Source organism: Leopardus geoffroyi, chromosome X (assembly GCF_018350155.1).
Source record: "Leopardus geoffroyi isolate Oge1 chromosome X, O.geoffroyi_Oge1_pat1.0, whole genome shotgun sequence".
In the NCBI taxonomy this organism is placed as follows: Eukaryota; Metazoa; Chordata; class Mammalia; order Carnivora; family Felidae; genus Leopardus; species Leopardus geoffroyi.
Genome location: NC_059343.1, coordinates 123,295,638 through 123,310,772, shown reverse-complemented (window position 1 = coordinate 123,310,772; position 15,135 = coordinate 123,295,638). Strand labels below are relative to the sequence as shown.

The following is a 15,135-nucleotide window of genomic DNA, read 5'->3' as shown; positions in this document are numbered from 1 at the left end:
GCTCTTCCTGTGTTCCCACAGCCCCTGACCTTGCTTTAGCCATGTCATGACCAGACTGGAAGGTCCCTATGAGATCACCTGCTGTAGCCCCTCTGTGCAGACACCAAAGCCGGAAAGGGGCTGGATTTGCCCAAGAAAGAACACACAGAGTCTGCAGGAGAGCTGAGATGGAGCCTCCTAAACTCGTTTCCATTCTAGATGTTTGCACTGCACCTAACATAAGAAATGTGTAAGGGGGAGCCTGGGTGGCTCAGTCGGTTAAGCGTCTGACTTCAGCTCAGGTCATGATCTCACCATTCGTGAGTTCGAGCCCTGCGTCGGGCTCTGTGCCCACAGCTCCGAGCCGGGAGTCTGCTTCGGATTCTGTGTCTCCCTCTCTTTCTGTCCCTCCCCTACTTGCTCTCTCTCTCTCTTTCTCTCTCTCTCTCAAAAATAAATAAACATTAAAAGAAAAGAAATGTGTAAGTGTGCATTGGGGGTGGTCAGCAGCTCCTGGAGTCTCTGGAGAGCTAGCACTTGTGCTCAGTGAGTTGTTTTCTTCCTGGGGCCCCTATACCATGACGACTGAGGAGGGTGAGCGGATGGGCTTCAAGAGCATGCTCCTTTCTCTCTCATCTTTTGTCCCAGGGGTGGGGTTTTGGGGTCCCTGTGAAGAGCAAAGGACTCGTTCCCCTTCCTGCCTTGCGCCATCTGCCCACCATCCCCGCCCCCAACAGCCCTGCGATGACGGCCCTCCTGCCTGCCCTGGACTTGCCTCACTCCACATCCTCAGGGCATGGTGGGGGCTCCCATGTGAATGCTGTATTTCTCTCTTGCCGACTTATTCCAGCCTCCAGTTATAGTGTTCAGGACAGAGGTGGAAGGGGCCTCAAGAATTGCTTTAATCACAGGAAAACTGCCCACTACATGGTCTCCTCCTTCGGCAGCAGATTTTACCTTGGTTCTTCTTTTTTACTTTTTTTTTGGCGGGGGAGGGCACACTTTCCAATAAATCCAGACTTCTCTGGTAATAGATAAAGGTCAGTGCAGGATTTAAATTTCTCCTTTCAGGCTCTCCCTGTCTGGGCATTTTGGTGTTTTTGGTTTGGTTTGGTTTTTGATTGTTTTTTGCGGGGGGGATGGGTGTTTATTCAGGCACAGTGCTCTCGGCCCTGATTTTTGCCAGTAAATATTTTGGATATGAAGAATTTCAAGTGGTTGGTTGGTTGTGTGAGGACTGAACATGCAAAGCAATCGGTGATGCCTGAGTCATGATTGACATATTTTTCCCTTTACTAATTTTAAACTCGCGTTTTCAGATTGACAGTGTTAATATTCTTCTGTCTGCTCCCTTCTTCCCTTGTATGAATTGGCTGTGAGGCTGTGTGATGTCTTGTCTGGGCTGGGGATTAGGGGACCCAGGTTTTTATCTTGAATGTTTTCCTTATGTTTACGGACCGCAGCGGCTTCTGGAGGAAGCAAGTATGAGCTGCAGAATGATTGAGAGAGTAAAAGAGAAACCCAAATGGTTGTCACCTGATTAAAAATAATCTTCCTTTCAAGTGAAGATTCTGTCATCAGAGGGCCTAGCTGTGAGGGCAGATTCGCAGTACCAAGGGGGATGATTTCACAGTTCTGGAAGGATCCAGAGCAGATCGTTCAGGCAACAAATACTTCCAGGTATCTCATGCGCGGCTAGGTGTCATTCCAGGGATGGCACGCAGAGAGGAACAAACATCCTTCAGTCCAATGCCATCTCTTGGCAGACAGACATCTTAGTTTCTCCAAAGAGAGGAGGGGATCTGCTTAAGGTCACACAGCAAGTCCATGGCAGGGCAAGGCTGGAATTCAGGACCCCCGGCATCCAGGCAGCTGCCGGTTGTGTCTTAATTCTGCTTCTCCTCCTGATTGCGCTGTGGCCACGGTTGCACAGATTCCCCCAAGTGACTTGAGCAAATGGCCCCAGCTGTCTGGTCTTCCATCCCAAAAAATCCAAGTTCCATGCCAGGCAGGTAGGTGGCTCTGGGTATCAGTCACCTGGAAGGTCTGCTCACGTGTGTGTATTTGAGTCTGGAGTTCTTCAAATGAGGAGGTTCATGTCTTGAAAGGAGAGAATAGAAAACGGCCCTGCCGGGATGAGGGTTACACAGCTCAGTGACTGTCAATGACACGCTTTTCTGTGATCTCACTGACCCCAGCCCAGCTCAGCGGCCAGGTCCCTCGGAAGCACCTGGCTTGCTCACCTCCAGAGTTCCCGGGGCCTCGCACAAGGAAACGCTCAGTATGTGTGGGCAGAGTTGGGCTGAGTTAGCGAGAGGGGCAATGCAGAGAGGAAGACAATGGTATCAATGAATGATCAATGAATGATCAATGAATTGATCAATGAATGATCAATGAAGAGCTGGGTAAGGACCTTCTGGACCGTGCACGTCTGCCCCGTTGGCAGGTGGCTTCTGTGGCCTGGCTCCAGAAAGCTGTCGCTTGTGTCCCCCCGCCGCCCCACCTTTGCCGAGTTGTCCCGAGAAGAGATCTGCCCTGTCACATCAGGCAGTGAGCTGAAAGCTGCGGGGATTATGAAGCCTGCCACATTAGCACATCTTTCTCTTTTCAGAGATGAGAGTGCCAGTCACTGTGATGGGCAGCAAGACACTGTTCATTGTTAATTAATTATTAGTTGTCAACTCCGAGACTTTGTGGAACTGAGAAGATTCAGGCGGGTTGTAGAATTCCTCCTTTAAAGGCACCACAACAACATTGTTTAGAGGAAACGGAACACCCTTAATTATCAAAGTCTGCTGAGAGCCTGTCATGCTCGCCTCTGCTGGAGGCACGGGCTTGCTGAGCATTCACATTGTGGTGCCCTTACCTTCTGGCTGCTCCTTGCACATTTCTGAAACATTTCAAAGCTTATATGTGTTTTCTAAATAAAAAAGACCTGCGGAGGGGTGACTTGGGCCTACTGTCTACTTCCAGTTTGGAAGGGTGACCTCTAGAAGTCAGAAAACAGCTTTATCGAGAAGGTGTCAGTCCTCACCTGCACACGTACTGGCTAAGGAAACTCTGACTACTACAGGGACACTCTTGTGAGCCTGGACACTCACGGCTTCCACCGATGTACCTGTTTTGTTGAGTTGACGTTTCCTAAGTCTCTAAGGAGGTCACATGGAGAGCAACTTCCTGGTTATTCACTGATTTCAAAACTCGTGTAAATGGGCTTTGGCGACAAGATGTATAGCGTCTCAGTGGAATTTAGTGTTGGGTGGAGGTCTTCATACAGCCCCACAGTCCCTCTGGCCTATTGTCTGGGGCCATCTCAGCAACTTGTGGGTTAAAGAAGTAGGCTATGCAGGTGCTCGATTAGCAGCTCAAAGGGGGAGATTATTTGGGACTTCACTCTTAGGCCCAGTTTCACACGGAGCAAACATCAGAGACTTGCCAGAGGGAGATGAGAGGAAGCGTTGAATGGCCATAAATGTAGGGATGTGGAAGTGATGGCTTTTCTATTAGCTTCTTCCCTCTGTCATTTCCTAGGAAGGCTGGGAAAATCATGCTCATTTCTCGGCCATGATGGCTTTTGGTGAATGATACCCCTGGCCGGTGGACCAGACAGAGTACGTATGCTACAAGTCTTCTTGCTTCTAAGGTAGAAGAATGCCAACTATAGTGTCTCTCCTCTGGGAAATACAAAACTCTGGAGCCGTGCCATTCTACCAGTGTGGTCTGGGGATCACAGAATCAACATCCTCCGGGAGCTTGCCAGAAATGCAGAATCTCGGGCCCCATCCCAGATCCACTGAGTCAGGATCCACATTGTAACAAGATCCTCTAGCACCCTTCTTGGGAAGTCCTAATTTAGTGATTACAAGTATGGGCCTTTGGCCTTGGGCAAGCTTGGGTTCAAATTTGGGATCGACCACTTATTTAATGATGTGACTTTGAGTGCATGAATTAACTGCTCTAAGCCTCATCTGTGAAATTGAAATGGGGGTGGGTAATAACAGTCCCTGCCCAGTGAGACTGAGGTGATATTTGCATGCTTAATTACCTGGAAAACACCGAGCACCGGGCCCGGTATAGTGTGAGCCCCGAAACAGGGCAGTGACATGGGGCCGGAGCTGTGGTTTAAGAAAGATACACTGGGGTGAGGCAGGAGACTGGTCCTGTTCTCTCGGGATGTTTGCTTTTTAGAAATGGACGATGCCCTATGGAGCCTCTGGTTCCTCTAGTCCAGGAGGAGGTAGTAGACCTTCTCTTTCCGCCAAAAACACAGGAAAGGAAGTTTCAAAGCACTGGGCAAGGAAAATACCTCTTGACTCCTCCACCGGTGAGGCATGGGCTGCAGCGCTGAGGGAAGAGAAGTTCTACAAAAGGTAGGCAAGAGCCTGGATTGTTTCCCTGGGGCCGGACCCAACAAGACCCTGAACTTCTTGTTAAGCCGGAAGTTAGGGCCCTGGCTTCAGACCTGGCTGCTTTGAGATGACTCCTGACCTTGGAGGGACAAGATGCCACTTTGGCCTGGATCCTTTTAAGTCCTGGTGATACTACCCTGGGGGCGCAGCCAGTCCACAGACGTGGGCTGCGGAGAGAGAAAGGCCCTGTCAAGCCAAGGGCTCTGTGGTCAGTGGTGCCATCATGTCTGCTGAGCAAAGCTTACTGTTTTGATTGTACTGCCTTCTGTGACTTTTCCTGTCTCTTTCTTCCTACCTGCTTGACCTCATTCTCCCCGCTCATCCCTTACACCAGTCAGGAACCCTACTGGGAGGCATGACAACTGTAAACTGGGCCTGTGTGTGCCCCCCAGAAGCGGCTTTCTTTTGCGGTTTCTTGCCTTCCTTACCCTTCCTCGCCTTCCCTCCCTCTCTATTTTATATCAAATATTTGCTTGGCTTACAACTCATAAAATATCATTTCATTAAATCATGTTTTCGTTTAAGTAAGATGGCTGTCAGGCTGAAGCTATTTGATTGTATTAGGAGTCAGGAAAATATAAAGAAAAATCCATTTGGAGAATGGAATAACACAACACATTTTAGTTCAGTTTCCTTGGTTTTTCTTTTAATGGCATTATAGATCTCCAAGTATAATATTGTTCCTGACAATTCAGAACCAATTGCTTCGAAGGGGTTCTTGGGCCGCTTTGCCTGTGAGCTGACACCCCCTCCCTCTGGTAACGCCCTTGGGCTGTCTGATCTTGCTCTTTTCCATTTACTCCACCCAGCTGCCAAGTGTTCACAATCCAACAGTTGAAAAACTGATTCAATGCCCATTATGGACTGCCTTCCATGGGTTCTGGGAATCCTGAGATCATTGAGATGTGGTTCCTGCCTTCTGAGGACTCCTGACCTGTCTGCAGGGATGACAGGCCTGGGCAGCCCATTATACTACAATGTCTCCTACTCTCTGGTGGGGGTGTGAGGCAATCCTGCGGGAGCACAGAGGAGTTTCTCCTTCTACCCTGGCAGGAGCTAGTCTGCCAAGTACAGCTGTGCAACACACATATTGCACAAAGATGCTAAATTTAAGTAGAAAGCATTCACACTGCAAGCATTTGAATGTAGATATTGATCAGGACAGTTTTCTAGCAGATAAAAGAACAAATCTTGAGGAAGGGGCACGTTTTTCCAATTTCCACTAAGACACTGTCTGGGTTAGCAGGTGGCCCTGGGTGGGCATGTGGTTGGAAGGACTGGGGACAGGAGATGCATTTCATCTGGGCTGTGCTAGAGCCCAGAAGAGTTGAGCAGCCAGGCAGAGGGCATTCTAAGCACAGGGAGCATAAAGTGTGCCAGAGGTGGGAGATCACAATGCTTAACCTGGGGAATGAAGGAGGGCTGGGTGCGGTGCCTGCAGAGTGTACATGGTGGAGTGTGGCGGCTATGGCCTGGAAACATCGTTGGGAGGTACATCATGAAGGGTCTGGGGTAAAGTCCAAACTCTAGCAAAACATTCCAGACCCTTCATGATCTACCAGCAGTTAGGTTCCAAAAGAAAGTGATGCAAGGTAGAAGATAAATACATGAGCCTCGTTCCACACAGTGGAAGTAAAAATCTGCTGAAGGCAAGGGTTGGCAAAGGTCTACAGAGACCAGACAGAGCATGAGTGCAGGTAGTGAGTGAAGGGGGTTTTAGACAAGAGAGGGTGACCTGGAGAGCACAGGCCCCACAGAAATGTCGGCCTCACTCAGCTTCGGCTGACTGTTGTCAGGAAGGCCTGGAGGCCAGGTGTGACCAGGTCTCCCAAGTTTTCATGAGAAGCTGGAAACTTGCATATTGATGTACAAATCCCCTAAGTTCTAAGTGTTGGCAAGTAACTCAGAGTTTTTAAAACACCACCTGCCATACAAGGCAGGTCTGCGGACCAGGGTCGGCCAGCAATCTCTGACAATGAGGGAAGGAGGAGAAAATTCTCAGAACCTCAGATGAGATGGCAATGAGAATTGAGTTCATCTTTGGGTTTCATCGCAAGGAAGACAAACATGGACACCGATTCTGTTCCCGGTGACGGGAAAAGAAATGGAGGCCAAGTGTAGCAGGTGATATATGGTCTCTGTGGATATGGAAAAATGAGCTGACATTAAATAAAATGGCTGATGAGCAGGACTCATGCTGGTCCTTTCGTGGCAAAGTTCTTCCCATAAGAATATTTCCCTAATGACCCTTGGGTTGGTTGTGGCAGGACTGTCTACTAGCTGGAGCCTGAATCAGGGTCAAGTGTGTGCTGATGCTCCAGTGCACAGCTTTTCTGAGCCTTAGCCCTTACACGTGGCTGTGACGGGCTGACTGCTACATCTAAGAGTGTCTGTAGTTCCTGGATTCTGACTACGTCTCTGATATGTCTACTCTGATATGTCTAATGCCTGTCTCACCTTCAGCCCCAGCTCAACGGGTCGTTCTTGGTCAAACACAGTCAGTACAACTCAAGTATCCTCGGCTGTAGCCAACGGGACCAGGATGGGCGCTCGTAAGGGTAGCTAACCCACAAAATGATCTACGGGCTTCAGTAGGATTGCCTGTCTCACATGCCTTTCCTGAGCCTCTCTCCTTGCTCCCCTCAATGCTGCTATGTTCTGATCTGGCCCTCTGGGCCATTGTTGTTTGGTTCACGGGTGGAGACATTATCCCAAGCTGGAACAAACTCTCTTCTCTAGGATTTTTTGAAATTGACCTCAAAAGAGTCAGGCCTGAAGCTACACCACATTGTAAAGTTTTAACCACACACACACACACACACACACACACACACACACAGAATTCTTGAGTGAAAGTGCACATGCTCATGGGTAAACTAGCTGATGGTATTTGAACCCCTACTTCCTGTTGTTTCTGAGGACTCTTGCCTTTTACAGGCCTTGGATTTTTTATCTAAAACGTGGGTTTTTGGGCTGAGGCCTAGGCTAGATTGAGTTTGGGTTCTGTCACTTGTAACCACAAGATTCCTAAGTAATGGAGACGGGTGAGGATCTATTCTGTGACTTGTGGAAAATGCCAGAAGAGTGAAGCAGGGAACTGAATAGCTGCAACTGAAAGGATACCTGCTAGGAATGGTCAGCGCACCAGCGTCCAGCGCTCCCCAGGGAAACCTTTTCTCACTCCTTCAGCGAAGGCATTAGGTGGACAGGCACTATGTGTTGTAGGAACTCAGACTCCAGGAAATGCTAGGTTTCTGCACATCAAAATGATAAGCTGTATTTCCTATGGTGCCTCTCGCTAGTTTCCTCAGAAAGGGCGACGCATCATGATGTGTGAGGCCCAGCTCTGCCCCTTCCTGGTCATCTGACCCCTGGGAAGCCACGCCCTCTCTGAGCTTTGGTTTCCTCATCTGTCCAGCGAACACCTCCCTCACGGGGGCATTCTGCAGCTGAAATGAGGGGGCACGCAGGACAGCAGCTAGCAGTGTGCCCTCAGCTCTCTAGAAACTCAGTGAATATTGATTTCCTTCCATCCGTTATTTCCCTGATTGAATGCCATCAAGGAGCCTGTATTGACTCTTCTCAAAGAGCCCACGATGGGGCTGTTTATCTACAGAGGCATACTTCCAGATTCAATCCACTCAGCCATTTCCTCTGTTTCCACCATTTTCCCTGTGCTTCATCACAAAGAATTTCTGATCGTGCGTGCGTTCCTTTTCGACCTGGAAAAAAGCATGATGTGGGAGTTATTTTTATGTTGCAGTCTTGCCTCTCCTCGCCGGAGTGATCTTAGAAACATGACCTTAGTGGTGAGGACGTGGATTAAAAGCAGGTGTCCTGTAAGGGGAGGGGCGGGGGACATAGGCATCCTCTGCTCTGGAGGCTGGGCTCCCTCCTCAAAGCGTCTGCACGAATGTTTCTCCATCCCAGAGATAAAGGCTACAAAAAGAAAAAACAAAAAGCCATCAGGCATTTTTGTTTTACCACGTTGCTGTAGTTTGATAGTAGTTTTATTACCTCAATGTGTTGAGATAGGAGAATTCCGAGAGGGCTGTGAAACACATTCTAGAGCTTCAGGGGCGGGAGCACATTCTGAGCTGGCTGCTTGGTGTGTGTCTCGGGAGAGGGAGATTCGTGTGCCAGGCTGCAGAGTGTGATAGAGGCACTTTGCCTCTGACAGTCCCGCTTTCTGAAGGGGACGCTACAGGAGGAGACAGGTGGAAAACATTGCAGGGGACCGACAGCGCTCTGCCTTGCTTCTAAGAAGGTGCTTCCAACTCCTTTTCTTGCTCTTAAAGCAACCTGTAAGCCAAGTAGGCCGCATAAAATGAGGGAAAAGGAAATGAAATCCGTTAATCTCCCAAGCCGGACATTTATTATCCGAAAGCCAAGTGACAGCTTCGAACTGTGGCCTCAGTTCTGCAGAGAAAAAGGCTCATGCTTCGGGAATGGCAGGAGCCCTGGAGCTTCTCTCTGACCGGGGACACGCACTGGCCTCTTGAAAGAAGACTGGCCCTGGCCAAGTGTCATCTCCATGAGTACCAGCCCAAAGTTCCAGTTGCTGAAATAGCTATCGATCAAAGAATCATGATAAATGAGGGCATTGCTGTGTGTAAGATCAACGCGGTGGACCTCAGAATCCAGTCTCTCGTGAGACTTCCCAGGAGCACCAAGCACTGCCTCTGTGAGAGACAATGCCAAGTACGGGGGAGACACTGGATATGGAGTCCAAGCCTATTAGCCACCTGTAAATCAGAGACAGTGAAAACTGCCTCCGTTCCTCAGCATAGCATGGCGGTTACATGTCCGGATTCTGGAGCTAGGTTAGCAGGGTTCAGATCCCACCTCTGCTGCTCACCAGCTATGTGACCTTGGGCAGGTTACTTAACCTCTCTGTGCCTTAGTGTTCTGTATAACAAGAGAATAACAATGGTATCTACCTCAAAGGATTGCGATGCACGTCAAATGAGTTAATGCCGGTAAAGGGTCTAGGACAGAGTCCTGGTAGGCACATTGTAAATGCCGTGTTTTTTGTCAATTAAATTATTTGTCAATTACATTCCTCCCTTAGCATCTTGTTTTGTTTTGTTTTTTCACACCAAGTCTGTTCGCACCATATTGCAGCCGGAGACACAGGTTTAGAGGGATAAAAGGAGTTGTCCGAGATCATCTGCCTAATCAAGGTCAGCCTGAGTTCTGAAGCCCGGCCCTTTGACCCCCCCTCTGCTGTGCCCTTCCGGCTCCAGCCTGCCACCCTGTGGTCCTCTGTTACCCGGTGCCTGTGGGAAAAGTGCTCCTGAGCCAAGTCACTTGATTCAAATGTATGGGTCTATTCGGGCTATGTACTTACCGCCTGTGTGCCCTTTCAGAGGTTTGGGTTATTGGAGAAGACGACTCTATTTGGGTCGGAAGTTCCAAGAAAATGTTTCATTTTTTCTCCCTGCCAAAAGCGGCAGCAATAGACTCTAAGGCAGTACGGGGTGGATTTGGCACTGAGGGCTGTTTTACATTGTCATTACGCACAGGGGATGTGGAGGCCCGGGGGGAAGAAGTGTGAAAAGCAGGTTGCCGAGTGAGGCCTGTATGCAAAGCCTTGTTGGCCAGGTGGCAATGACTGCATCGGTGGGAAGGCAGAGACATGAGGACTGACAGCATGGCAAGCAGCAAGATGCCGAAGGGGGAGAAGATGCGGGCAGGCGTCCAGTTTAGAGGAAGAGAAGAGCTCTCTTGGGATACGCTTTGAGACCCTGATGAGGACTCGCGGTGGGTCTCTGCATTTGAAGGGCTGAATAGGAGATCCAAGCCTGCCTGGGTCAACTGCCCCACGTACCCAGGGAGGCACCCAAGCCCCCAGGGGTGTGGCTTGTACAAGGACCCACAGCCATGCTTCCATGTTCCTCAGGCAACTTCCTCACGGCCAGTTGGCTTCCCAGGGACCCAGTGATGAGAGGGGCTAGGCGCCTCAGCAGTTTTCTTTCTCGTTGTAATCCAGTAAAGGGTCTCTTCGTTCCCCTCCCTAGGACCTTGGCAGCTCTCAGGGTGTGGGTGAGCTCTCCCATATCTAGTCAGTCCTGAGAGAACGACCACATCAGCATACAAGCTTCGGAATGCAGACTGCCAGCTGGCAGGCCGGTCCCGGGGATGTGTCTCAGTGTTCCCCTGAGCTACATCTTTTCTTTTCAGATATCACCCCTCTGCCTTTCCTACTGTGTTTGAGGCCAGGTAATAACCCCAAGAGTGACGGATACTAACAATGGTCCTGTGCGGTTTCGGAAAGTTCCGTCTCCTCCCTAGTCTGGGCAGAGGCCAGTTAGGGGAGCTCTAGTCCTAGAGCCCAGGTGGCTGGGCAACGATTGGGAAAGCAGCCTGGAAGTTGTTAGAAGGCAGCCTGTGGTTGAGGTTGGGCCTCCCTCCCCTCTGGCCTGCTGTGCAGTGTGGGTGCTTCGCGGGGACACGCGACTGGGCTTGCAAAAAGCCAGCAACTGGGCACAAAGTAGGTTTCAGGAAGGCCAAAATATTAGATCCAATGGCTATCTCTGCCTCCTTGGTCACTCTTCCCCAGAATCCCCGTCACCCCTCTGCACAGGGGTTTGCACTTAGTAGGTACTCAAAGATGTTCTTGGAAGACAGAGCATGTAATAAGTGGGCTTGACCCCATTCTGTCTTACAGCTGGAAGGCCCGTGGAGGGGGCCCAAACTGCTCCTTCTGCCCAAACTGCCCAAACTGCTCCTTCTCCAGCAAGTGGATGCCCACGGAGGGAAGGGGCTTGCCCAGGCTCACAACTTCTTGGACATCAGAGGGTTACACACTTTTCAACTTGGCCGTATTGGCCTACCCTGCGGGGCATGTATACTTTCTAATAGATGGGGTCCACCACGGAGGAGAGAAGAACAAAATAAATTTTGCTCAGGCTTCGGCCTGTGCTTAGCGCTCTTATGTCTATTTTATTCACGGACAGAAGGAGCAGACTTTTACAAATAATAAGGCCCAGTGATGCTGAGAAGCATGCAGCGGAGAGTGGGGCCTCCCTTTAGGCCACTCTTCCAGGCTTCAGTTCTCTCTGGCCGAACCCTGGTCCTACAAGCACGTGGGCCGGGGTGCGAGGGCCTGGCAGGAGCTTGTTGAGGGAAAGTCTTGGGGAAGGGCGAGGTGGGGAGGGGCTCAGCGAGGGGTCACTGGGATGAGCAACAGGCAAGCAGTGTCATAAGAACCAGCGCGTGGAAGGGAGGGGAATGCGGCGCCCTTCCCTGACTGGTCAGAGGACTTTGGGGGTACTGAATCCAAATCTGGGTTCTGTACTAGGGCAACCCAATAACAGTGCATTCCATGGGTCTACATCCTCAATCTGCTATTTACTGTGTGATCCTGGGGAAATTACTTAGCCTCTGTGTGCCTCAGTTTCCTGCTCTGTGGAATGGGTTGTTGTGAGGAATAAGCGAAGTAATCCATGGACCATCCCAAGCACAGAGCATGCAGTACATTCTAGATGCTGCCCCTCGTGTTGTGACTCACATACTGCTCGTGTTATGAGTATAGATGTCTCTGTGCTGTTTGTCTCCCCACCTAGACGCTAAGTCCTGAGAGAGCAGAGGTCACGTTTGCAATATTCACTGCTCAATGCTGTCCCTTAGTCGGGCAGGCACTCAAGGAGAAAAGAAGGCAGGAAGGAATGGAGGGAGGAGGGAAGCCAGGGGGGCCTTATTTGGATGAGGAAGGGAGTGGAAATCCTGTCCTATGAAGAATGAAGGATCTCAGGATTGCCTGCCAGGACAGAGATGAGGTTTCTTTGTCATCCAAAAAAGCAAGGAGACCAAAAAACCAAAAACGAAACCAAACCAAAAAACCACAAAAAACGAAACAGAACAAAACAACACGGAGGACCCGGAGGGGAGAGGACCAGTGACTGAAAGCAGAGAAGGACTTACTGAGTGATCCAAGGAGGGAACAGGCTGCCTCAGGGAGAAGTGAGTTTCCTGACATCGGAGGAACGCAAGCAGGGCAGGGAGGAGCCCTTGATGCCGCCACCGAGGAAGGATTCAGTCACCAGAGGGGACTGCACTGCCTGATCTGAACGCTGTCTCCCGTCACCTGCCTCACCCCTTTCTCCAGGGCTTTACGTCACTGCTCATTGGGTGGCTGGTGTTCTTGGGAGTGCAAATGATGTGTGAAGTAACTTCTGATCTTTTCTGGCACGGTGCAAAGTTGTGCAGGGCTTAGGGAAATACTTAGCTACCCTGAGCCAGCCTTTCCCAAGTCAGTATTGGGGAAAAAAATAACTCCATTAGAAGTGCTAAATGAGGATCATAATGAGATATCCAAAGTCTCGCCAAGTGAATTTAATCGCTTTCTGATCCCAACAGCCACACAATTCAACTCTTTCTTAGCATAATTAAGCAAGTGACAATGAGGACACTATTCTAAGACATGGTAATGAGGTGCTGAGGGGCCTGAATTCAGCTGGAGGGGAATTCTTATTAAATATTTATTAGATATGCAAGTTCTTTAATAGCCAGAAAAAATAGAAGGGGAAATTTAGTTAAGTGAGGTCCATTTCCTTTGAAATTAAACTGTTAAAAACAGAAGCTGCCAGGTCTTCATTTTTGTGGCCGGAGGGCTTGGCCATACTCTGTGACCATAAAACTCCTTAGGTGAGCAGGAGCCGCAGAAAAAAGAGGCTAAATCAGGGCACGGTGGAGATTGTGGGCTCAGTAGTAAAGAAGAAAGGAAGGAAGGGATACAAAGTAGTGGCGTGGGGTAGAAGGAATGTGGAGTGTGGAGTCCCGATTCAGGTTGGAATGTGAGCTTCAGAATCACTAGAGAGGGGTGGGCAGGGAGACCTCCAATGACTCACCTTACCTCTCTGAGCCCCGGGTCTCCTGCTCTGTAAAGTGGGTGCCTGCATCATTACCCCTCCAGGGCTGCTCAGAGGACTAAAAGGGATCCTGGCTGTGGAAGTGCCTTAGAAACTGGCAAGCAGAACACACACCAAAGGGGCTGGGGTCATGGACTCCGAGTCCCTGCACGAGATTTGCCTACGGTGCTGGCAAGCTCTTCTTGCACAGCTCAGGCCACTTCTCTGGCTGTAGCTCCAGGGGGAAAGCAGACGGAGTGGGCTGGAAGACTGAAATGCTGCTGCTCGTTGAATTTTTTTCTTGCCGGCAAAGGATACCCTGCACACCGACAAGGATCAAAACCGCACGTTTCTCCCACTGATGTTCATCAGTATGCAGATAAGATGTAGGCTCCCAGCCTGGCCGCCAGGAAGGGGAGTTCAACCTCTGCTGGGGCTCCTGTGGGGACGGTTTGAACAATTATGAGGCTCACCTGTGCGAGCGGCAGACCGGGGTGGGGCTCTGCTCAGGCCTCCGGCAAGCCCTGGGAGGCCTGTGTGAGCATGCGTGGATGTGTGCGCCCGTGTCCTGGGGGAAAGGCAGAAGCCCAGCAATCTGTCCTCCAGAGACTCACAGATGGCTTCCCTTTCTAGACCTTTCCCTGACTAGCTCTACCACAACGGAGAGTGATAGCAGTTAATTATTTTTGCTTCTTGAGTGCCCACTTGTGCTGGGCGCCATGGAACCCTGGTAACAACCTGCCGGGTAAGTATTATTACCATCTTTGGGCCACTGTGCAGGGAGGGATACTTGACCCCAGAGATGGGAAATGGTTTGTCCACGGTCACAAAACTATGAGCCCAGGTGTCTCCGACTCCTGAGTCCCTGAGGTTTTCCCTCTTCCTTGGAGAGGTTCAGACTGAATGATCTGCGAGGAACCACTCCCTGTGCCTGTGGGCACCTGGGGAGGCCAGCTTCCTAGGGCTTTTCGGGCCGCAGAGGACGGACTGCCCCTCGGCACCGTGGGGTGGAGCGGGAGTTGTGCGGCAGAGCCGCGGCCTGTTGCTGAGGACACGTGGGAGGCGCAGAATCAGGCTTTCTGGGGAGCCCGTTTTGGCCTGACATCTAGAGCTGATGGCCTCCAGCCAAGGCTGGCCGGTATTTTATCGTTGGTTCTGGGGGCCCCAGGGGTGTCCTGAGCTCCCCCATAGGGAGCTTTACTTTCAGTCCGCAAAGAGCGTGGATAATCTTCAGGGCGGGGAGTTAGCTGGAAGTGCCAGGACCGCAGGCGGAATGCTCACAGGGGAGTGGCCTCTGGTGAGCCCTGCTTCCTTTGTCCCTGTGCCATCCTAGTGCCGTCAGAGCCACTGGATGATTTGGCCCTCAACCAGCTAAGCAAATGGCTTGGAGTGTAAATTTTTTTACACGTGCCCTCTTGGTGTGAAGAGCTTAGCTGATGCGGGTCACGGATGTCAGTGCCACGCTTGGAACCCTGGAGATCATGCCCGGCTCAGTTGGAGAGGTCCTTGAGTCTTTCTTATTCCTCTCAGCTCATCAGCCCTTCTGATTCTTCATGAGATTTCACTGCCATTGGATCCCTCCCATGCCGCTTATCAGCACAGGCACATATTACCTCCTTTCCGTTGCCTTGGGTGATTATACCTGGTTCCGATCGGAGGCGGTCTCCTGACTCTTAGCCCAGCTGCCCTCTTCCTCAAAAAGCACTCTGAGCAGGTGTACAGAACTGTAGACCAGGCCAGATCCCCGGCAGGTATAGCCAAGTTGGGGAGATAAACATGAACTTGTGACACGTGAAATGACAGGGCGAGATTCAAGCAATAGTTCAAACAGATAATATGAAAGAAGATAGGTCACAAGGCAAGGTGTGTGATTAATTTCCCAGGGTTCTACTGAT

The 15,135-nt window shown here is 50.5% G+C and overlaps 1 long non-coding RNA gene across 1 annotated transcript; it reads right to left on the bottom strand.

The window, feature by feature from the left end:
* Nucleotides 1-5,012: 5,012 nt before the first annotated feature.
* On the bottom strand, nucleotides 5,013-12,466 carry LOC123594880. The gene is made up of 2 exons (XR_006710921.1): nucleotides 12,315-12,466; nucleotides 5,013-8,327 (listed from the first exon to the last, which is right to left on the bottom strand). It is a non-coding gene; the product is annotated as an uncharacterized LOC123594880 (long non-coding RNA).
* Nucleotides 12,467-15,135: the final 2,669 nt, after the last annotated feature.